Source organism: Mercenaria mercenaria, chromosome 6 (genome assembly GCF_021730395.1).
Source record: "Mercenaria mercenaria strain notata chromosome 6, MADL_Memer_1, whole genome shotgun sequence".
Lineage (NCBI taxonomy): Eukaryota > Metazoa > Mollusca > Bivalvia > Venerida > Veneridae > Mercenaria > Mercenaria mercenaria.
Genome location: NC_069366.1, coordinates 68,538,963 through 68,564,376, shown reverse-complemented (window position 1 = coordinate 68,564,376; position 25,414 = coordinate 68,538,963). Strand labels below are relative to the sequence as shown.

The 25,414-nt window shown below is 36.0% G+C and overlaps 1 long non-coding RNA gene across 2 annotated transcripts; it reads right to left on the bottom strand.

Annotated features, from left to right (window-relative positions):
- Positions 1 to 4,530: 4,530 nt before the first annotated feature.
- LOC123528154 (uncharacterized) lies at positions 4,531 to 24,184 on the bottom strand. Of its 2 annotated transcripts, none has more exons than XR_008371424.1 (4): positions 23,882 to 24,184; positions 18,734 to 18,873; positions 15,652 to 15,785; positions 4,531 to 8,561 (listed from the first exon to the last, which is right to left on the bottom strand). It is a non-coding gene; the product is annotated as an uncharacterized LOC123528154 (long non-coding RNA). The 2 variants fall into 2 exon arrangements; XR_008371423.1 differs by having other exon boundaries at positions 15,681 to 15,785.
- Positions 24,185 to 25,414: the final 1,230 nt, after the last annotated feature.

Below are 25,414 nucleotides of genomic sequence, written 5' to 3'. Positions count from 1 at the left end.
GACTCTTAATGGAAAAAACCAAAGGTCAGTTAGAATGACCTTCCCTTAATTTTGCAAGTGGCGTCAAGGCGGGAAGGGGAAGTAACTCTTAATGGAAAAAGCACCAAATGTCAGTAAGTGTGACCTCCCTTTAATTTTGCAAATGGCGTCAAGGCGAGTAGGGTAACTCTTAATGGAAAAAAACCAAAGGTCAGTTAGAGTGACCTCACTTTAATTTTGCAAATGGCGTCAAGGCGGGTAGGGGAAGTAACTCTTAATGGAAAAAAGCTAAGGTCGGTAAGTGACCTCCCCTTAATTTTGCAAATGGCGTCAAGGTGGGTAGGGGAAGTAACTCTTAATGGAAAAATGCCAAGGTCGGTTAGAGTGACCTCCCCTTAATTTTGCAAATGGCGTCAAGGAGGGTAGGGGATGTAACTCTTAATGGAAAAAAAACCATGGTGGGTTAAAGTGACCTCCCCTTAATTTTGCAAATGGCGTCACGGCGGGAAGGGCAGGTAACTCTTAATGGAAAAAAACCAAAGTCGGTTAGAGTGACCTCCCCTTAATTTTGCAAATGGCGTCATGGTGGGTAGGGGAAGTAACTCATAATGGAAGAAAGCAAAGGTCGGTCAGAGTGACCTCCCCTTAATTTTGCAAATGGCGTCAAGGCGGGTAGGGGAAGTAACTCTTAAAGGAAAAAACCCAGTAGGTTAGAGTGACCTCCCCTTAATTTTGCAAATGGCGTCAAGGAAGGTAGGGGAAGTAACTCATAATGGAAAAAAAAGTAGGTTAGTGACCTCCCCTTAATTTTGCAAATGGCGTCAAGGTGGGTAGGGGATGTAACTCTTAATGGAAAAAATCATGGGGGTTAGAGTGACCTCCCCTTAATTTTGCAAATGGCGTCACGGCGGAAAGGGGAAGTAACTCTTAAAGGAAAAAAACCCAGTAGGTTAGAGTGACCTCCCCTTAATTTTGCAAATGGCGTCAAGGAAGGTAGAGGAAGTAACTCATAATGGAAAAAAAAGTAGGTTAGTGACCTCCCCTTAATTTTGCAAATGGCGTCAAGGTGGGTAGGGGAAGTAACTCATAATGGAAGAAAGCAAAGGTCGGTCAGAGTGACCTCCCCTTAATTTTGCAAATGGCGTCAAGGCGGGTAGGGGAAGTAACTCTTAAAGGAAAAAAACCCAGTAGGTTAGAGTGACCTCCCCTTAATTTTGCAAATGGCGTCAAGGAAGGTAGGGGAAGTAACTCATAATGGAAAAAAAAGTAGGTTAGTGACCTCCCCTTAATTTTGCAAATGGCGTCAAGGTGGGTAGGGGATGTAACTCTTAATGGAAAAAAATCATGGGGGTTAGACTGACCTCCCCTTAATTTTGCAAATGGCGTCACGGCGGAAAGGGGAAGTAACTCTTAATGGAAATAACCAAAGTCGGTTAGAGTGACCTCCCCTTAATTTTGCAAATGGCGTCAAGGCGGGTAGGGGAAGTAACTCTTAATGGAAAAAAAACAGTCGGTTAGTGACCTCCCCTTAATTTTGCAAATGGCGTCATGGTGGGTAGGGGAAGTAACTCAATGGAAGAAAAACAAAGGTCGGTTAGAGTGACCTCCACATAATTTTGCAAATGGCGTCAAGGCGGGTAGGGGAAGTAACTCTTAATGGAAAAAAGCCTAGATCGGTTAGTAAACTCCTCTTAATTTTGCAAATGTCTGCAAGGCGGTTAGGGGAAGTAACTCTGAAAGGAAGGAAACCAGGTCGGTTAGTGACCTCCCCTTAGTTTTGCAAATGACGTCATGGCGGGAAGGGAAAATAATCTTTAATGGAAAAAACCAGGTCGGTTTGTAACCTCCCCTTAATTTTGTAGATAGCGTCATGGGGGTTAGGGAAGTAACCTTTAATGGAAAAAGGTCGGTGACCTCCCCTTAATTTTCGAAATAGCGAAAGAGTGGTAGGGGAAGTAACTCTTAATGGAAAAAAGCCTAGATCGGTTAGTAAACTCCTCTTAATTTTGCAAATGTCTGCAAGGCGGTTAGGGGAAGTAACTCTGAAAGGAAGGAAACCAGGTCGGTTAGTGACCTCCCCTTAGTTTTGCAAATGACGTCATGGCGGGAAGGGAAAATAATCTTTAATGGAAAAAACCAGGTCGGTTTGTAACCTCCCCTTAATTTTGCAGATAGCGTCATGGGGGTTAGGGAAGTAACCTTTAATGGAAAAAGGTCGGTGACTTCCCCTTAATTTTCGAAATAGCGAAAGAGTGGTAGGCGAAGTAATTTCTAATGAAAAACAGGTTCTGCAAATCAAGAGGATAGGGAAAGTTACTTTGCATGGGAAAGAGGTGCTAGGGTAACCTCCCATTTAGGAATGGCATCTATTGGGTAAGGGAAGTAATGTTGGATGAAAAGTGTAAGTCAGTTAACCTCCCCTTTTATGGGAATAGATGACAGTAACTCTCCCATGATTTTGCAAATGCAGTACAACAAATTCCCTACAAATTACTAGGGGGTAATTAAAGAAGCTGTGGATAGAAAAGGTCAGTTATATATATATATACGAAGGAAATAAACCTATTAAAGGAAAGGAACATCAATAATCAATGCAACTGTATGTCCTATTTTATTTAAACAAAATAAACAACACAACTGTATGGTATTTTATTCATTTCTCAAGCTGCAATAAATAGCACATGTAGTCACAAATGACATTGTAAAGTATAATCATAATGAAAATATTCAATCTGAAGACTATTTCTAAAATTTAATACATGTACAAATAATCATTGCTTTGAACTATGCTTTCACTAAAAACGTAAAACTCCGTCAGAAAATAAAATGTAATCGAAGGAATATATATAAAGTTTTGACTGTCATTAAGAAACAACCAGCAAGCAGAACTAGAACTGTCACAGGAGTGACGAATACCCTCACAATACGGTCTTGTCACAGAAGAATGGCAATCATAAGAAAGACATGGCCAAAAGAAGGTGCAACTTAAATCGAACTTGACCTGTATTTTATGATGTTACACCTGTGTACCAAAACATTTATATCTGTCAAGAATTGTCACTGAAGTGTTTGATTTGACTCCAATGGTGGATGAAAATTGCACAGTAGTCTGAGTCTGTGTTAAAAAAGTATCAAATTATAAGAGAGGTACAGATAGAGTGTATAAAAACATTATATAAGTATAATTCTAACCAAAAAGGGGGCATAATTCAGTAAATGTTGGTGCAAGAGTTATGCACCTTGTGTCATATGATGTGGGTGATGATGTGGAACAACTATTTAAACTTGAATCAAATCCATTAAGAAATAAAACCCTTCCAGGCACAGAAGTTATATATATGAGATATAGTGGAAATGCATCAAAATTAACCTTAAATTCTAAGTAAAAGGGGACATAATTCATGAAAAACTGGTGTCAGAGTTATGCACCTTGTGTCACATGATGTGGTTGATAAGGTGGAACATCTATTTTAAGTTTGAATCAAATCCATTTAGTAATAACTGAGAGTGAGTGTTAGAAACTTTAATCTTAAATTCTAAGTAAAAATGGGGGGCATAATTTATGAAATATTGGTGCAAGAGTTATCGACCTTGTGTCATATGATATGGGTGATGATGTTGAACAAATATTTTAAATTTGAATCAAATCCATTAAGTAATAAAACTCTTCTAGGCACAGAAGTTATGGAGCAAAACCCAAATATATGACCTTTGACCTTGAATTGTGACCTTTGGCCTTTGACCATCAGGCATAGGTGATGTGTTCAACATGTCATCTGGTCTTGAGGAATAATAATGGGAAGTTAAATTTCTTCACGGGAATATCTTGGGAACTCAAAACAAAAAATATCTAACAACAGTTAAACTGATTTCAGTCCAAGGTTGTGTAACCTTATTTTTAAGCCGTATCTCCTCAAAATATTGATGTTTGTTACCTACTATTGCTGTAAAAATATATAGAAATGGGGCATGTGTTGGTTTCCGCATAAGATCGAAATTTCTTTCACCGAATAAACTGAAAACTGGTGTTCCCGAGTGAAAGTTAATTCGGCATTACGTTAAAGTTGATTCATTATTATTATTATTATTACTGATATTATTATTATTATACCAGATTTATATATGTATTGCACGTTCATTTTTATTCTTAATGTTTAATTAATTGAAAATCTTATCTATTATTATTATCATTATCATCATTATTATTATTATTATACCAGATTTATATATGTATATATGTATTGCACGTTCATTTTAATTCTTATTTTTTAACTATTTGAAAAACTCATCGCTTATTTTGTACTGCTTTATTATCTTGCAGAGTTAAAATAAATTTATCTCATGTTATCTTATTCAACCGCGCTGAGACCTGCGCCATGCGTAACGTCACGCTATATTTCATGACGTCAAAATGCTGTTGGAAAAAGTTATGTTTCTTTTAGATTTTAATAGTTTGGCGTGTATTATTTTAGTGTTTTTGTAAGCAGTATTATACATCTTTTTTCTATTTGAAGTCCTTACATACAGTTCATATCCTTTTGCGTTCAAGTGTTGTTCCGTACTAGTGAAAAATCATATTTGGATTTCTCTCCGTTTGAAACAACGAGTTTATCATGTTATAATCTAACGTTATATCCCAGTAATTATTTAAAGCGATGACTAAAACCAAAAACTTTGCCAACAATTCTACTAAATATTTGATCAGCTAATCTTTCTACCCATCGTTCCTAAAGATTTACCAGTTTAACACTTTGTCCCTGATAATAGACAGAATTGCTTTAAAAGTAATTTTAGCCGCAAGAGTTAATGTTAGTGCATAAAGTTTGGTGTCGATTAAGAGTTATACCAAACAGTGTAAAAGTCAGTGAACAAGAAATGAGGCTAAACTTACTTTTAAAAGCTACGTTGATACCAACCAGACAAAGTGCAGTAGAAAGTGTGTTTGAATAAACAAAAGAGCTATGATTTTATCGCTACATTTTATAGTTTTATTGAATTTCTTTCCAAGTTTTCAAATATTGTTGAAATAAAACGATAGATCATACCTTGATAAACCCGCTGTTTCAGAAGTAAGAAATCCAAATACAGTGTTCACCTGCACGCAACACCAATTTAACGCAAAAGAATATGAATTATATATAATCTGATTGTTTTTATAGAAAAAAAAAACATTAAAAAGTAATTATATTAAAATGTAAAAGAAATCAATCTAGTAGAACTATATAACTTTTTCCAACATATATATTGCCATAATTTTAAGCGTAACGTTGCGCGTTGGGTGAGATGTTATACTTGTAAAATGTGTACAATTTAGTACACATGTATTTAATTGCACAATATAAAATTTCTTTGATTTATAGTACACATATATTTAATTGCATAATATAAAATTTCTTTGATTTATAGTACACATACATTTGACTGCATAAATTTCTTTGATTTATAGCACGCATACATACGTACATTTAACTGCATAATATAAAATTTCTTTGATTTATAGTACACATACATTTAACTGCATATATTTCTTTGATTTATAGCACGCATACATTTAACTACATAATATAAAATTTCTATGATTAATAGTACACATATATTTAATTGCATAATATAAAATTTCTTTGATTTATAGTAAAATTGATAACTTTTCACGCTTGAACACTAGTTTACATTTTCGTGAGATGTATTTAGAATGATTTGATCGATCTTACACTGAAACAAACAAATATCTCCCGTCCTAAAATCAATTATTACATGGCAGTCTGAAAGACAGCTAAAACCCCTGCCACTGTTATGGATAGTGAAAGGGTAACTTGAACTGACATGACTGATTTATGAATTCTGCACATCATCTTGATGAGTTGATAAGTTGACCCAAGTTTCATGAAAATCTTTCAAGGGGTTTAGGAGATACAAAGCGGACACAAAATGGAAGGCTGAAAGACAGCTAAAACCCCCGCCACTGTTATGGATAGTGAAAGGGTAACTTGAACTGACATGACTGATTTATGAATTCTGCACATCATCTTGATGAGTTGATAATTGGATCCAAAATTCATGAAAATCCTTCAAGGGGTTTAGGAGATATGGCCTGGACACGAAAGTGTTGCGGACGGGCAGACGGACGGACAGACGGACGGACGAAAACCATTCCTATCCCCCGCCCCTAATAAAGCAAATGTTACACATTTATGCCACTAACACCTGATCAACTAAGGCTATCACTGAAGTCGATTAATACCCCCAGACCTCACTTTGATAAAGGGAAAGTAAAATGTTGTCATCATGACTTTTGATTTTTAGGTGTGACATTGACCGTGGGCCTAGTGATATGAGTTAACTGTGTCTGCTCGACTATAACGAAAATGTTTAACAAAATATTGTTATTATTATAAGTAAGTGTGGGAGATCGAAAAGGAATTTATTATCCTTTTTATGGAGGGGACGAGGGCAAAGGTTCGGTGAAATGGGGCGGAGGAGGTAGGTGAAGACAGCGGAGTAGGGGAGTTGATGGAAACATGAAATTATAAGTTTTTGTACGGAACGCATTTTTGGGTGGGTGTCGGGAGGAACGTAGATGAAGTGTGGGTATAGCTAAAAGGATAGGACATGAGGGATACCAGTTCTAAGAAACGTTATGAGATATAAGTCAAATTGAGAAATGTGCCACAAGACTTGAACCAACACTGTTACAAAATCTGAACCCAGTAACCTTGACCTTTGAGCAACCTGACCCTAAACAAAAAGATTTCTGCCACGTTCCAAGATCAATCCTTATGTGAGGTTATATTGTGAAATTGAGAAGCTTATCATGGAACTTTAACCAGCACTATCACAATATTTAAGCCAGTGACTTCGACATTTAGGATACTTGTTCCTAAACTAATACATGTAGATGTCTTTCCCTTACCAAGACCAACACTTATGTGAAGTTTGATGTTAATAAGGGCAGTAGTAAGAAGATATAGTGACACTGAGAAGCTTGTCCTAAAATTTTAACTTTCAATGCAAAGGTAACAGTGACACAGACGCCAAGGAAAGTACAGTAATCCTCCTTATTCTTCAAACAGTCGAGCTTAATATTTTCAAAGCCGTTTAGACAATATAGAGCGGACATGAAGCTAAGCTATTTGACCTTTGACCTCCACGAGTAATCTTGACCTTGGGCCTTGTGACCTAGATTGAGCGCTCTGTACATCGTCTTGATATGGTTTATAATTTATGTTAGTTTTATGAAAATCATCCCAGCGGCCATGGTGGACAAATGAACGGACGGACGGATGGACTGGACATGCGTGACTCCAACATAGCCCAATATACTTTGTACGTTGGGGCATAACTAGAGCTATCACTAAAGGTGATGAATGTACCCCATGCATGCACTGACACAGTACATTGCAATTTGACACACACAAGACTGCATAAGTATGTGGACTGTATGTATATAGACTGTATGTATACAGTATAGTAACAAAAAACAAAGTCCCATAACTATGCAGAATATTTATCTAAAAGAATGTAACATGCCCTATGCACAGCTAGGGTTGGTACTGATCACTTGTGTGAAGTTTCATTAAATTGTGTGCAAGGGTTTGGTAGATTAGGCATGCACAAGATTGCATATGCAGACTGTATGTACATAGTATGTTAACAAGAAACAAAGTCCCATAACTCTGCAATTTTTGTCGCTGAAAGAACCTAACATGCCCCATGCACAACTACTGTTGTTACTGATCAGTTGTGTGAAGTTTCATTAAATTGTGTCAAGGGGATGAGGAGAGATGGTGCCAACAAGATTGTGTCTATGTCTATAGTATAGTAACAAAAAAAACAAAGTCCCATAACTCTGGAAAAAAAATTTCTGAAAGAACCTAACATGCCCCATGCACAACTACTGTTGTTACTGATCACTTGTGTGAAGTTCCATTAATTTGTGTCAAGGGGATGAGGAGAGATGCTGCGCACAAGATTGTGTCTATGTATATAGTATAGTAACAAAAAACAAAGTCCCATAACTCTGCAAAAAATTTTTCTAAAAGAACCTAACATGCCCCATGCACAACTACTGTTGGAACTGATCACTTGTGTGAAGTTTCATTAAATTGTGTCCAGGGAATGGGGAGAGATGGTGCGCACAAGATTGTGTCTATGTATATAGTATAGTAACAAAAAAACAAAGTCCCATAACTCTGCAAATTTTTTTTCTAAAAGAACCTAACATGCCCAATGCACAACTACTGTTGGTACTGATCACTTGTGTGAAGTTTCATTAATTTCTGTCAAGGGGATAAGGAGAGATGGTGCGCACAAGATTGCGTCTACGGACAGACGGACAGACGACCAGACGGACAGACGGACAGACAGACAGACAACCTGAAACCAGTATACCCCCCCCCTTACAATTTTGTTGTCGGTGGGTACAATTATATATATGTTAGCTTATGTCTAATTTGTTTAACTATGCTTTTGTCATGGCGGCTGTAGTGGTGTCATGCTATATGCTTGTGCCAGGTCTGTCGTGGATTTATCATACTTGGTTCTTTCTTCTGCATATATTTCTCACTAGAGTGTTTGAAATCAATCTGAAAATGAAGACAAATCATTAGGATAAAAATATTTCAAGATGTAACTTAAAGGTAAAATCAACTTAAACCAAATCTTCCATTTTTTTTCTTCTCAGAATTATCAGTAGAACTATATATCTCCCCTTCCTTTGCAGGAGAAAAAAAACTGCCAAGAGCTGTCACAGGAGACAGCACGCTCGACTATTTTGATGCTGCATAGTGAAACGGGGCACATCTGAGGAAGCTGGAGCTGTCACTTGAGTGTTAAATGACTCCAATGGTGGATGTAGATATTGCACAATAGCCTGAGTCTGTGTCAAAAATACCAAGTTATAAGAAAGATAAAGATAAAGTGTATCAAAACACTAAATCAGTATAATTATAAGCAAAAAGGGGGCATAATTCGATATATGATGTGAGTGATGATGCTAAACAACTACTTCAAGTTTGAATCAAATCTTTTTAGTAATAACTAAAATATAGTGGAAATGCATCAAAATTAACCTTAAATTCTAAGTAAAAGGGGGCATAATTCATGAAAAATTGGTGCAAGAGTTATGCACCTTGTGTCATACGATGTGAATGATAAGGAAGAACAACTATTTTAAGTTTGAATCAAATCCATTTAGTAATAACTGAGATAGAGTGATAGTGCACCAAAACTTTAAACTGAAATTCTAAGTAAAAGTGGGGGATAATTCATTAAATATTGGTACCAGAGTTATGGACCTTGTGTCATATGATGTTGGAGATGATGTGGAGCAACTGCTTTCAGTCTGAATCAAATCCATGTTGTAATGATTAAGATATAGTGAAAGTGCATCAAAACTTTATCTTCTAAGTAAAAAGGGGGGATAATTCATGAAATATTGGTGAGTTATGGCTCTTGTGCCATATGATGTGGGTGATGATGAAGAATAACTATTTTAAGTTTGAAACAAATCCATCATGTAATTACAGTGATAAGGAGTAAAAGGAGGAAGTGTAAAAAAAAAACTTTAACCAAGGTGGGGACGCGGAAGGACGCCGACGCCGGGTTGAGTAGGATAGCTCTCCATATACTTCGTATAGTCGAGCTAAAAGCTGGGGATAGAATATTTGACAAAAGTCAGCATATTAACAACAAAAATAATTTGACAAAAAGTAAGCAAAACAACTAGATCGAAAGTGTGTTTCAATAGCACTGTGCGTACGTTTGAAAAGCTCTGTACGTACTTTTCAATAGTTTCAATAGTATAGCCCTCTTCGTATGTAATTACTACAAGCGCCTTTGTCGACTTTCTTACACATTTAAGACGAAATTATATTAAAAGAGCCTGCTAAAAATTCAACACAAAAGTCGGAAACAATGAATTAAGACATGTAACAAGAGCTGTATCCAGTGTGACTATTTTCTACAGTTTTTAAGCCCGAGTCAAATGTATTTAGTAATATCAGAGATAGGGTGAACATTAACTAGGTATAAAAGGGACACGATTAACGGAAAACTTCTGCAAGAGTTATACACTATGTGTCATATTATGCGGCTAGTTATGTGGAATAATCACTTTAAGTTTGAATAAAATCCATTCAGTAATAAATAAGATAGAGAAAAAAGAGCATCATACTTTAATAAAAAAGGGACATAATTTATAAAATGATCTGAAGCTGAATAAAATCCATATAGTAATGACAGAGAAAGAGTTAAATTGTATCAAAACTTTAACTGAAAGTTTATGTAAAAAGGGCGATAATTCATGAAACATTGGTGCCAAAGTTATGGTCCTTGTGAAATATGTTATGGGTGATAATGAGGACAAAATAAAGTAAAGTCGAGCTAAGAAGACGTTTAGTGTGCGCTATATAAAACTGATAGAATGCAATGCAATAACAAATACAGTTGATTATTTTTCCAATTCAGCTTTGAATAACACGAGCCACGACCCCACACCCCCATCCCCACACACCGCTCGTCTGCATGTACTTGTCATTAGTCAGTTAGGTTTATGACCTACATTCTCATCTTAAGATAGCAAGCAAATCCGATGAATTGGCATCCCCCGCCGAATGTGTGGTGGGGATTGGCAAAGAAATATATCCGGCAAAATGTTAAGGCTATTACTAGGAAGCAAATAATTTCATTCATTTCATTACATTTGAACTGGGTGGGGAGATGGGTTACAACTTCACATCTTGATGGAAGATTTGAAAAATTAAAAACAACGTTTTTTAGTTGGTATTTGTGGAGGGGGGATGGGGACTGGGGTGACCGGATGAGGGTGAAAAACTTCACATTTTGAAAATAAATACTGATGGAAAATAAAAAAATGAAATAAAAAAAAATTGTGGTGGGTGCATGCATGATCGGGGTGGTGGGGGTGACCAGGTGGAGGAGCTAGGGAGGAGGCGGTTACATGTTTGCATGTTGATAAATATTCATGGAAGGTTTAAGGTTTAAAAAATAAAAAAAATATATGGGGGATGGGGTGTGACAATGGAGGTGCGGGTGACCGGGTGTGGGTACACAACTTCACATGTTGATAATAAATGTTCATGGAGAAAAAAAATGAAAAAAGTTTGATTAAATTCTACCAACTGTTTTAGTTTGTTATGTATAAATATGTGGATTTTTTAAACAATTAAAGGGCAATAACTTAAGTTACTCAAGAAATCCTGACGAAATTGTGTGCACTACCACATTATGGTGATCTAAATGTTCAGTTTCAGTTTCATAGTTTTAGGTCAAATATGTCACAACTTATGAAGCAGAAATTGTCATATTTATAGTACCCTATATAGCTATCATAAATAGTGGTGAACATATATATGAAGTTTGATTTAAATATTCCTAGATATGGCTCCGGACGGACGCATGGAAGACGGTCGGAAGTACGGGCTGATGGACAACGCCAAAATTATATCCCTCCACCTTCGGCAAGGGATAATAAACAAGAGCTGTCTGAGGACAGCAACTCTTTATCTCTTCAACAGCCTTATCACTAAAGCAAGAGGGTCATGTTGTCCCTAAACCACTCAGTGGAGTTACACTGCTTGCTTGAACAGTTTTGGAAGAAAATAACGCAAGGAAATGTCTGTGAAATAATTATAAAATAGTATATTTGTACAATTTACGTAAAGGGTCAGCAGTTTCTGACAATGATTTTAAAATCTGGTCTGCTATTTCTGACAAAGACTTTTTGATAAATCAAAATAAATTAATTTGAACAATATTGGTAGACAGTCACACAAGGACCATTTGTGTGAAGTTATTTCAAAATCAGACCAGCAGTTTCATACCGCTATATACGTAAAGGGAAAAGTGACCACACCCCATGGCAGCCGTGTTTTTAACGAATCGGAAAAAAATGAACAATATTGGTAGAGAATTACGTAAGGACCATTTGTGTGAACTTCTTTCAAAATCATACCAGCGGTTTAGGGGATGTCGTTTGAAGATTATTCTATTGTTATCTCTGGTACTACGCGCAACTTAGCGTAACCATTTGAACAACTTTGGAAGAGAACTAAGCAAGGAACATCCAGGACAAGTTACATCAAAAATCCATTCAGTGGTTTTGGAGAAAATATGCATTATTTCATCATGAGCGGGCACCTTGGTAGAACCACCGACCTTCCGTAAGCCAGCTGGATGGCTATCTCACATAAAGAATTCAACGCCGCGAGTAAACTCGAACCAACATCGATGAGTGGCAAAAATGGGACATATATAATGCATGAAAAAAATCAATACATTAAAATCCCAACCAAATGCACATAGCCACTTGATGTTGATGACGTATACCAAGTTTCGTTTGAATTGATATAGAAGGTACAGATGTAATACATATATTGTGAAATCAAAAAATATAATACTCGGGCATAAAAGTCCAGACTATGAACTAGAAAATGCTTTTGTAAAAAAGCGCATGTCTCCCCTAATGCAAAGTCCTATAGGCAAGAAGTCAATAGAGGTCAGGAGCAAAAGTCAAAGAGACACTGATGGTTGGCTGCAATAGGGATCATCTACTTGGCATGTCCAGTCATCCCGCTAAATTTCAACACTCTTGGCCTAGTGGTTCTCAAGCCACTGTTCAGGCTCCTGTGACCTTGACCTTTGATCAAGTGACCTCAAAATAAATAGGAGTCATCTACTCTGCATGTCCAATCATCCTATTAAGGTTCAACATTGTAGATCAAGTGGTTCTCAAGTTATTTCCAAAAAATGATTTTACATGAACAGGCCACTGTGACCTTGACCTTTAATAGACTGACCCCAAAATCAATAGGGGTCATCTACTCTGCATGTTCAATCATCCTATAAAGTTTCAACATTCTGGGTCAATTGGTTCTCAAGTTATTGATCGGAACTGGTTATCAATGTTCGGGCCCCTGTGACCTTGACCTTTAATAGAGTGACCCAAAAAACAAAAGGGGTCATCTACTCTGCATGACCAATCATCCTATGAAGTTTCAACATTCTAGATCAAGTGGTTCTCAAGTTACTGACCGGAAATGGTTTTCAATGTTCATGCCCCTGTGACCTTGACCTTTTTACAAAGTGACCCGAAAATCGATAGGGATCATCTACTTTGCATGTACTATCATCCTATGGAGTTTCAACATTCTGGGTCAAGTGGTTCTCTAGTTATTGATCGGAAATGGTTTTCAATGTTCAGGCCCCTGTGACCTTGACCTTTGATGGAGTGACCCCAAAATCAATAGAGGTCATCTATTCTTCATGACCAATCATCCTATGAAGTTTCAACATTCTGGGTCCAGTGGTTCTCTAGTTATTGATCGGAAATGGTTTTCAATGTTCAGGCCCCTGTGACCTTGACCTTTGACAGAGTGACCCTAAAATCAATAGGGGTCATCTACTCTTCATGACCAATCATCCTATGAAGTTTCAACATTCTGGGTCAAGTGGTTATCTAGTTATTGATCGGAAATGGTTTTCAATGTTCAGGCCCCTGTGACCTTGACCTTTGACGGAGTGACCCCAAAAACAATAGGGGTCGTCTACTCCAGAAGCTCTACAACCCTATGAAGTTTGAAGGTTCTAGGTCAAATGGTTCTCCAGTTATTGCTCAGAAATGAAGTGTGACGTACGGACGGACGGACGGACGGACAGGGCAAAAACAATATGTCTCCCCCAGAGGTGGAGGGGGGGGGAGACATAATTATGCGCACGTACACTTCAGGTTGATGATGAAAAATCAAGCTGTATTGAACTTGGGTGGAATATGGATATATGAATACACATTTCAAAAGTAGTAATACTGTAATGTTAAAACAAGTGGCTCGACTAAAAAAACAAACATTTATCGGACAATAAAATGCGGAAAAAACGCACATGAACGCTTCATGTTAAATTATGAAGTGTACCAAGTTTTGTTTGAACTGAATGGAAAGTGTACGAAGAGATGAATGCTCAAAGCTTGTAGCTGTATATTGTTAAATTTCAACAAAAAAAAAACAAGAGCTGTCACTATTGGTCACAAATGCACCGAAGTAAGCCCAAGAATGCCACAGCTGTATTCGCAAAAAATCACATATCATTTTGTGACCTTGTCCTTGGAGGCCTCGGTCGTAAGTGTGACACATCTTCTCAATATGGTTAACATTTGTGTCAAATTATTTTCAAATCCCTTGATATATGGCAGAGTTATGGACCAGACAAGAAAAACCTTTGACTTCTAAGTGTGACCTTGACCTTGGAGCTAGAGGTCTGGGTCTTGCACATGACACCTCATCTCATTATAGGGAACATTTATGACAAATAATTTCAAAATCCCTCCATCAATGGCAAAGTTATGGACCGGACAAAAAACAGACTATGTAATCCTTTGACATGTAAGTGTGACCTTGACCTTGGAGCTAGGAGTCTAGGTCCTGCTCACAACACGTCGTCTCATTATGGTGAACATTTCTGCAAAGTAATTTCAAAATCCCTTCATGAATGGCAGAGTTATGGACTGGACACGAAACATACTCTGTTAACCTTTGACTTGTAAATGTGACCTTGACCTTGGAGCTAGGGGTCTGGATCTTGCGCATAACACATCGTCTCATTATGGTAAATATTTATACCAGTTTCTTTCAAAATCCCTTCATGGATGGAAGAGTTACAGCCCGGACAAGAATTTACCGGACGCATGCACGGACGGACGGACAGTGCGATTTTAATATGCCAACCTTCGGCGTCATAAAAAGGAGCAGAAGTATAGAAAAAAAATTAAGTATGAAAGGGGCATAATTCTGTAAAAAAAATACAATTAGAGTTATGGGGATTGTAACACACATTACAAAGAAATATTTTTAATTTCAAGTCATTATCTTTTAAAGAACCAAAGATATGTCTATAAACAAAGCTTTCAAAAAAAATTAACATGGAAATATTTCCAAGTATAACAACATTGTGACCTTGACTTTGGGTATAATGGGCCAGCCCCTGCACATACTTTGTTTGTATGTTGGACAATGTCTGTGTGAACTTACAGCAAGATATAAGCAATAGTAACACAGATATGACATGAAAAACAAAGGTTGCCAAAAAAACTTTAACCTTAAAAATAACCTAAGTATAACACCTTGATGACCTTGATCTTGGGTATTATGGGCCCAGTCCCTGCACATACTTTGTTTGTATGCTGGACAATGTTTATGTGAAGTTACAGTAAGATATAAGCAATAGTAACAAAGATATTACAGAAAAACAAAGGTTGCCGAAAAACTTTAACCTTAAAAATAACCTAAGTACAACATCTTGGTGTCCTTGACCTTGGGTATAATGGGCCAAGCCCCTGCATATACTTTGTTTGTATGCTGGACAATGTTTATGTGAAGTTACAGTAAGATATAAGCAATAGTAACAAAGATATGACAGAAAAACAAAGGTTGCCGTAAAACTTTAACCAAGAAGGCTCAAGCCGACGCCAACGCCGACGCGAGTAGAACAGCCCCCCTATTCTCCGAATAGTGAAGCTAAAAATAAAAAAAATCTTTTGCCAAGAAACTAGCAGAATGGCCACGGACACCGAGTAGGATAGCTCTCTACATAATGTGTATAACTGTGTTTAAAACAAGCTATTTCAGAATAAATGGTACAAAATTAATCATAAATTCTTACAGATAGTATCTGGCATGCACCAAACTCACCCCTCAACTGCCGAAAACAACAAACACAGGACGGCACGTTCTGGAATCGATTCTTTTTCTTTGTCTTTCAACAATGTAAAACACTGTCTTCCTGTCGTTTTAAACCTGAAAAACATATCATACTTATAACAGTAACAAGCGAAATTCATGCAATTCAATGAAAATATGCTACATATCGCTTAATAATTGGCACTGTTTATACAAAATAAAATGGCCAATATAGCAGGTCAGAAATTCTAACTGACTAATCAGAAAGATGCATTTTCAAGTTCTGTCATTTTCCAGTTTTTACAATGAACATGTAGTGACTCGCAGTAATTTAGAAATCAAGTTCAGTTTTTAATCTCACATGTCTTACAGGATGCTAAAATGAATACATTTTAAAGTTTAATTTGAATACTATATTGATTGCTTTTATTTAAAATTAGATTTTAGGTTTTAAACAGGGATTCTGTGATAAAATCCGAGTAAAGTGATAACCCGACTGAAACGAGTACCATTTCGCAATATTACTGTGAACTACTAGTATTCACGCCAAACTATGCCTTGTGCAAAAAGTGTGCTTTATCTCTAGACACGGAGTAAAGATGCATCATTACAAAATGCAGAATTTCTAAAGACCACCCGCATCAATGTCTTTAAAACTGAGTAAAATATCAAATAATGAAACAGTATAAAATTAATGTATCGAGATAAAATTTCTGTCGGTAAATGTCCAAAGAGAACAACAAGAGCTGTCTGATGACAGCGCGCTCGACTATTCGAAAAATTGATTGAAGAATGGGGTCAAAATATTTCCACGGATATTCAGACAAAAGAAATAAATAGATTAGACAAACAATGTTCCTGTATTACTTTGATTTCGATAAGTCTTGCACTAAATGGCAATATATAAGCCAATTTCAAAGTCCAAAAAGGGTCATAATTCAGTCAAAATAGTTATGTACTCTTGCCTACAGATGGAAATCATAATGATAAACAAGTGTTCAAAGTTTAAAAGCCATATGTCAAATAGTTTTGACAAAACATGGACTTGTATGAAAACAGAACCAATTTCAAAGTCCAAAAAGGGCCATAATTCAGCCAAAATAGATGACAGAGTTATGTTCTCTTTCCTACAGATAGAGACTATTATACTAAACAAGTGATAAAAGTTTCAAAGCCATATGTCAAACACTTTACAAAAAATATGAAGTGGTACGAAAAACTTAACCAAGATTTCTAAGTCTAAAGGGGCCATAATTCAGCCAAAATCCTTGATGGAGTTATGTACTCTTGCCTATAACTGGACATGGTGATGGTAAACAGGTGTTGAAAGTTTCAAAGCTTTATCTAAAAAGACTTTGTCAAAATATGAACTGGTACAAAATATTAACCCAGATTTCTAAGACAAAAGGGGCCATAATTCAGCCAAAATCCTTGATGGAGTTATGTGCTCTTGCCTATAACTGGACATGGTGATGGTAAACAAGTGTAGAAAGTTTCAAAGCTTTATCTCAAAAGACTTTGTCTAAATATGAATTGGTACGAAAAACTTAACCAAGTCGAAAGGGGCCATAATTCAGCCAAAATCCCTGATGGAGTTATGTACTCTTGCCTATAACTGGCCATGGTGATGGTAAACAAGTGTTGAAAGTTTAAAAGCTTTATCTTAAAAGACTTTGTCAAAATATGAACTGGAACGAAAAACTTAACCATGATTTCTAAGTCAAAAGGGGCCATAATTCAGCCAAAATCCTGGATGGAGTTATGTGCTCTTGCCTATAACTGGCCATGATGATGGTAAACAAGCGTTGAAAGTTTCAAAGCTTTATCTCAAAAGACTTTGTCAAAATGTGGACTGGTACGAAAAACTTAACCAAGGTGTGACGCCGACGCCGTGGTGAGTAGGATAGCTCTACTTATTCTTCGAATAGTCGAGCTAAAAACTGATGTCCAAATTGTATGACACAGACCCCTGAAAATATTCAATAGAATAATGCTAAGAATTTAAAAAGAGGCGAAACTCAAAAATAACATCGGTCACCAAATTCCAGAAAAAAGCAAATGTCTTCTTCAAGCTAATGTTTACAAAGTTTCATTTGAGCTGTAGGACTTAAGTACATAATGTGTTCTGATGTAGTTGTAAAATTTCGACGTCCGAGAACGGGTCATAACTCGAGCAGAAAATCAGACATGGAAGTTTCGATAATACACATGTCCACTTCATGTTACGTTTAAATTGGGTAGAAACTGTATGAGAATTTGGGTACACAATGTTCTTATATAGATGTAACATTTCAAAGTCCGTAAAAGGGCCATTACCCCAAAAGAATAGTACATGAAAATCCCCACAATATACGCATTTCAATGTAAACGGTGTATACTAAGTATATTTCAGTTACATATAAACTGTAAGAGCAGCTGAGTATACAAGAAATGTGACTAAAGGACTGACGGACGGACAGATATTTTAAACACTATCTTTGACACCGTGGTAATAACATATATCTAATAATTTACGTCGTATCATAGTTTACCTATAATGCAGGCAAAAAAGATTATTTTCTAAGTCCATCTGAAAGTTCTTAAGAGTTGAACAATTTGCAAATAACAATGTGTATATTTCTCGGACATCCGTTGGTGACATATACAAATAAGGTCTGAATTTCAGAGAGACTTGCTCGCTAATTTTAAATACATTTAGTTGAAACAGAATTCATTTAACAGATTCATAGAAAGTAGTTTTTGAAATCATGTTTATTTTCATGATTTTGCTAGCTGGTTTCTACCTAGTATCCGCACCTCATCAAAAACTGCGGTCAAAGTTCTGTCAAATCGGGATTTGAATCAGCGACTCAAAACAAGGAGTCCATGATCTAACATTATAACCGGGTGAGCACACCATGTCACGAATTTATGTGGCAAAATGATTTATAAAGTACATACATGCCAGAAGAATTGTTTTCCGCAATGCCATGTTTATGGAACCTAATTTCATCATCAGCATACAAAGCAGATCAAATAACTATCAAACTAATAGAAAAACGTTATGAAGTGTCATTCCTCTTTACCTGAATAAATTCGTCTCTTACCTCGCGGATTCTGATCTGTGCAAGAGGTGTGGAAGAGCTCTCTACCATCAGCAGGACAGGGCAAATACAGACGATCTGTATTCCACTAAAACATCTCTATCTTGACCAATCGAACAATGCTGAAATGTTTTTATTACATACTCAATTACATACTCAGTTATAAACTCCGTTAAAAAACGTCAATATTTTCACATTTCACGTCGAATATGTGGCATCATTTGTGATGTAATTTTTACGTATGTCGTCCCATTTGAAATGTCTTTAAGGTAACTTGACAGGGAAAACCAAGATTTCGTCACGAAATTAGGGTTGGTCACATTATTTACTCTTATAGACGATATGCTGCTACAGAGGTCTAAAGATGCATTTTAATCATTTAACACACACATAAACACTGGTAAAAATGCATTTAATTTATAAAAATATATAATCAAATGTTCTGAAACTCACCATGAAATCTAGTCAATTTTTGTGCGCATTTTGCGGAAAAGTTATGTATCCAAACTGAAAATAATTTATATCCTTATATCTTTGAATGTGTCCTTCAGGTGCTCCACCTATGAACAAAAGAACTTATCCACTGAGTTTTATGCTATTTGCTCCGGAATTTCATCAGTAAATTATAAATTTCTATATTTTACACCCTAAAATGTTGAAACCTGCTTGCAGTATGAGGGTCGTTAAAAAAATTCAAAGTACATGTTAGTTTACTTTGTCCTTATTTCTGAGACTTTACATCTTCACATATTAAGAGTTTTGAGTGATGTGTTCATTTCTTAGTTATTCTACATTGTTTGTATTTAAATTTTATAAAACATTTACAATCTTTTCAATCTGTGTCCTAGTTCAAATGTGTTTGCTACTGTTTGAATAACCCTCAATGTCAAAACTTTACTGACTTGCATGGAAATCTCATGGAAAGCATGGATCTTAGGCCATACTAAATTAATGTATGTTTAATGTAATTGATAAAGTACATTTTCTTGATTTTCTGTTGCCTCCCAAAAAATATAGAGACAGTTTGGATAAGGATTTCTTCATTTGAACATGAAAGGGTCATAAAACATAATGTAATATACCCAAAATCAGCTATGTTTAGGTTCATTTTCCATTCATAGGACTGGGTGAGTTTTACAATAAACATATTTTTGGAATTGCATAGCCCCTTGTTACTGAATTTATTTGCAACAAAATATTGAAATTTATAATTTACTGATGAAATTCCAGAGCAAGTAGCATAAAACTCAGAGGATAAATTCTTTTGTTCATAGGTGGAGCACCTGAAGTACATATTCAAACATATGATGATATAAATTATTTTCAGTTTGGATACATAACTTTTCCGCAAAATGCACACAAAAATTGACTAGTTTTCATGGTGAGTTTCAGAACATTTGATTTTATAATTTTATCAATTAAATGCATTTTTACAATTGTTTATGTGTGTGTTAAATGATTAAAATGCATATTAAGACTTCTATAGCAGCATATTGTCTATAGGGGTAAATAATGTGACCAACCCTAATTTCGCGACGCCATCTTGGTTGTTCATGTCAAGTTACCTTAACGACGATAAGATTAATTTTGCTCATGTTAAAAACTAATTCATATCGTTTATATAACTATTATTAGACCTTTACGAATTAGGTCTACGTGGACTGTGAACACCTAAGACGATCGATTTTTCAAGGGGACCGTCTCAACATGATAATTTTAATTTATGTGTGGTAGGAAAACATTCCAATAATGATGGTAAGGTCTGGCTTATTATGTTACCGCACAGGATAAGATTTGGATTTGTCTGTCCGTCTGTCTGTTCGCCAGAGAGGTGTTTTGTTATGCATATCGCAAAAAGTATTTGATCTAGCGTCATAACACTTTCCCGAAAGGTTCTTCAATATTATAAGTTGCGCATCTGCGACAAAGTTGAAAAAATGAGCTTATCTGTTCGCAATGTATCCGTATTCCATCGTCGTCGTCGTCCGAAATGAAAATAAATCTTAACTGGGTTAGCTGGGATGAAAATGTAGGTCAGCAGGTAAAACATTGTGAAAACTGTAGAAAACGTAATATCTTGCGTCTCCATTCCTTTGTTGTTATTATACGCCCGAAGGAACGTATTTTGGTGTTCGTCTGACCGTCTGTCTGTCTGTGTGTCCGTCTTAGGGGTCAAAGGTCATATAACTTTGTTTCGAATGCGATGTGTAACTCTTAAACTGCTTGAAGGATTTAAAAAAAAACTTGGCACAAATGTTCACCACATTGAGACGACGTGCAGAGCACATAGCTCGCTTCAAGGTAAAGGTCGCACTTAGAGGTTAAAGGTCACATGACTTTGTTTTGTGTTTATGTTGCTTTGCATTGCGGTGCTCTTGTTTTTATTTGGCAGATTCTTTTTTTTGTTCACTTACAATATTTTTTATTGAATTACTTCCCTTTTATGTTACTAGAAATAGGTTATTTTGTAACTTTTTTATTATTAGCCGTAGGTAAAAACCGAGACCACTTTTCTTTGGTAGAACATGGATGGTACCTGCAAAGTTAAGGTGTATTTTGACACATCTGTACCTGTTAATAATTTTAATGGACTAAGAGTTTTTCGGGGAATTTCTTCCCTTTGTTGTCATTTTCCTTAGGACTTCAGCAGTAAAGTTTTTTAAATTTTCCTCCCATCCTCTGATATTTGACTTTATCAAAACCTTTGGGGGCCTCCGTGGCCGAGTGGTTAAGGTTGCTGACTTCAAATCACTTGCCCCTCATCGATGTGGGTTCGAGCCTCACTCGGGGCGTTGAATTCTTCATGTGAGGAAGCCATCCAGCTGGCTTACGGAAGGTCGGTGGTTCTACCCAGGTGCCCGCTCGTGATGAAATAATGCACGGAGGGGCACCTGGGGTCTTCCTCCACCATCAAAGCTGGAAAGTCGCCATATGACCTATCATGTGTCGGTGCGACGTTAAATCAAAAAAAAAATATATCAAAAACCTTTACCAAAAATTCTAAGTTAAAAAGGGACATAACTCTGTCAAAATTCAAATCACAGTTATGAGGATTGTTTTTCCTGGTGTAGACTTCGATAGTAATAACTATTTTAAGTTTAAAGTCAATAGCTTTGATAGTAACAGAGACATTTGACTTTATCAAAAACTTTAACAAAAATTCTAATTTAAAAGGGGGCATTATTCTGTCAAAATTCAAATCAGAGTTATAGAGATTGTTTCTCCCGGTGTAGACTTTGATAGTAAATAAGTATTTTAAGTTTCAAGTCAATAGCTTTGGTAGTAACAGATATATTTGACTTTATCAAGAACTTTAACCAACAATTCTAAGTTAAAAAGGGGCATAATTCTGTCAAAATTCAAATCAGAGTTATAGGGATTATTTCTCCTGGTGTAGACGTTTATAGTAAATAAGTTTTTTAAGTTTCAAGTCAATAGCTTTGATAGTAACAGTGATATTTGACTTTATCAAAAATTTTAACCAAAAATTCTAAGTTAAAAGGGGGCATAATTCTATCAAAATTCAAACCAGAGTAACGCAGATTGTTTTTCCTGGTATGGATTTCGATAGTAAATAATTATTTTAAGTTTCAAGTCAATAGCTTTGATAGTAACAGAGATATTTGACTTTATTATATACCTATATAAATTCTGTAAAAAAAATCGGCTTGTATTTCACAATTGAATATGAACAGACAGACAAATATTCCGTATTGTACCTTTTAAATTCCGTATTGTACCTTCCGTATTGTATGCTGCCGGACTTTTTCATAAATATGCATGACCCGACACATTTCTATAAATAGCGCACATAAAAACTTCACTAAGTTCCATTTAAATCGATAAACATTGAAGATTTCGTTCAAGAACAAAACAAGAATCAAAACGGTAAAGGTATATAATAAAAGGGTCATTATAACAGTACTTAGATCTGGGACTTAGTATTCGGCTCTCGTAGATTTTGCAAGATCGGACCACACTCGGCGCTTGCGCGCCTCGTGAGATCCGATCTGGCAAAATCCACTCGAGCCGAATACTGCATCCCAGATCAATCTACTGTTATAATAACCCTATTTTATCAAAAACTTTAACCATAAATTCTAAGTTAAATGGGGCATAATACTATCAAAATTCAATCGGAGTTATGGGGATTATTTTTCCTGGTGTAGACTTCGATAGTAAATAACTATTATAAGTTTCAAGTCAATAGCTTTGATAGTAACAGAGATATTTGACTTTATCAAAAACTATAACCAAAAATGCTAAATTAGAAAGGGGCATAATTCTGTAAAAATTCAATCAGAGTTATGGGGATTGTTCTTCCTTGTGTAGACTTTGATAGTAAATAAGTATTTTAAGTTTCAAGTCAATAGCTTTGACAGTAACAGAGATATTTGACTTTATCAAAAATTTTAACCACCGGAGACACCGACGCCGACGCCGGAGCGAATGCACTAGCTCTACATTTTCTTCGAAAAGTCGAGCTAAAAACAGGCACGTCCAAATTTTATATCACCTACCGCACAGTGATGATATAATAACTCAAACCCTATTGCCGTTATAAACTCTTTTTCATATCGCGCATAATATAATTGAACTATGTTGAGACGGTCCCCTTGAAAAATCTATCGCTTTAGGTGTCCACAGTCCACGTAGACTTAATCCGTAAATGTCTATTACTTTTGATGCGTATGTAATACAGAGATTATTGGATTTGCATCGATAATATGCACTCGTTCTTTCGCGAAATATTGCGCCCTGAAGTGTGCAATAATTCCGCTGCAAAACTCATGCATATTTCTCGATGCAAATCTAATAACATATAAGTCCTACATTTATAAGTTTTATTGCACAATTAGAACTGGCAGTATATACAAATAATTATTTTTCAAGTCAGTTAATCTTGTGAAACAGTCGATCCGTGATTTGCAAAGTTATACACTCTTCAGTTTAAGGTTGGTATTTTTTTTTCATTTCCGGAACAAACGCATCATAAATGCATCACCTTTAGGGTCTGCAAGTTATACAAGCCAGTATCAGTGTACATAATGACGAAAATATAAAAGTTAAATTATTTTATGAAAGTTTTATATTGGAAAGTATGACGAAAAACAAATTCAAATATTTTACCAAAATTTTATACTGCAAAGTTATTCCAGGCATCGGGTCCCTTCTTCCGCCACTGGCTTCATCTGGTAGAAGCAGCAAGTGTCGTCTGCTAGATACAATTGGCAACTAACTGTCATGTTATAAATCCTCTTATTACATATGGATATATAATCCTTAAGTTTAGTTACCGAAATTGTTATTTTGTAAAATTTAAATAACTACCAGCGAATACATAACTTGACAAATCTCTCAATATGTTCAGGAAAAAAGGAAAGTTATGTCACAGAACCAGATGTCAACAATAGCTTTTTGCTGTGCCTGTCACATTTAAAATTGTTCAGATAAGTCAGAAACCTTAGATGTAATACAAGCGCGTAAATAGCAATTCTAAAGTGATTTAGTAGCCTACCTTGTCGAGAACAGTTGATTACTATGTTGACATAAAGGACCCAGAACACTTCTGATTAGCGACATCGATTGGTTACCAGTGCCCCTCTGGTTATCGGCATCTTTTTAGTACCAGCAAGGCAATTCCACGACAACCGTAGTTCCGTCAACTAAATTTTTCTTCCTGTTAATACAATAAAATAAACAGCCACACTGTTTTTCAGAAACCAACACTTACAAAAAAGTCACATATGGAAGGATAGTTATATCCCCGTTTTCTTTTTACTGACAGAAAACAAAAGTTTGTTATAAAAGCTTTGATACGTTTTAAAGAAGAAAATGGGTTTCAAACTCACACACTAAAAATCATGAATTCGAACCACGTCTCCGGCTTATGCGGTAGCAAACGCTTGCCTGTTTAGACCGCAGCACAGCAATGAGCCCGACGTACAATTACACCAATCATGAAAACCTATTTGGTGTAATTAAACTGATTTACCGACCTCTATTCAAAGTGCAATATAAATTATAAGCAAGTCCTTACGTGTATGGTACAGGAAACTGCTTCTTGTCGGACAGTTCGGGTTCCTCGTCTGATAGCCTGAGTTTTTGAGTTTCTTGTCCGATACTTCGAGCTTTGCTTTCACCATAGCCATAAGTTGAATGCACATTCCTACGCTCCAGAATTACGAGAAAAATAGTTCTTTGCTTTCTAAAGGTTTAAGTTATGCACTGCTTAACTGAATACTGGTAGTCATTACCTAACAATTAACAGTAATGAGTTAAAAATAAAAAAATTAAAACCATGTACGACCATACGATAACCAGAAAATATAAACTGCAAAAAAAGCTATCAAACGAAATTATCTTATTGTACCTGTCAGAAAAATTACATACCTTAGAAAAAGGATCAAGTTGCAGCACCGACTTAACCACTGTGAAATCTACAACATGACATCCACGCACGTGCTTGTAGTCAATATCATGTACCAGAGCTGCACCATCCACTGAACCATTGCATTGTCTACAACATGATATATTCACACGTGCTTGTAAACATCAGACAAAAAGTTGATAAAATGCATACAAAAAAAGGATAACATAAGTAGCAATATACATACCTGTTCATCATAAAGAGAAACGCACATTTTGCTTGGTCTGCATCTC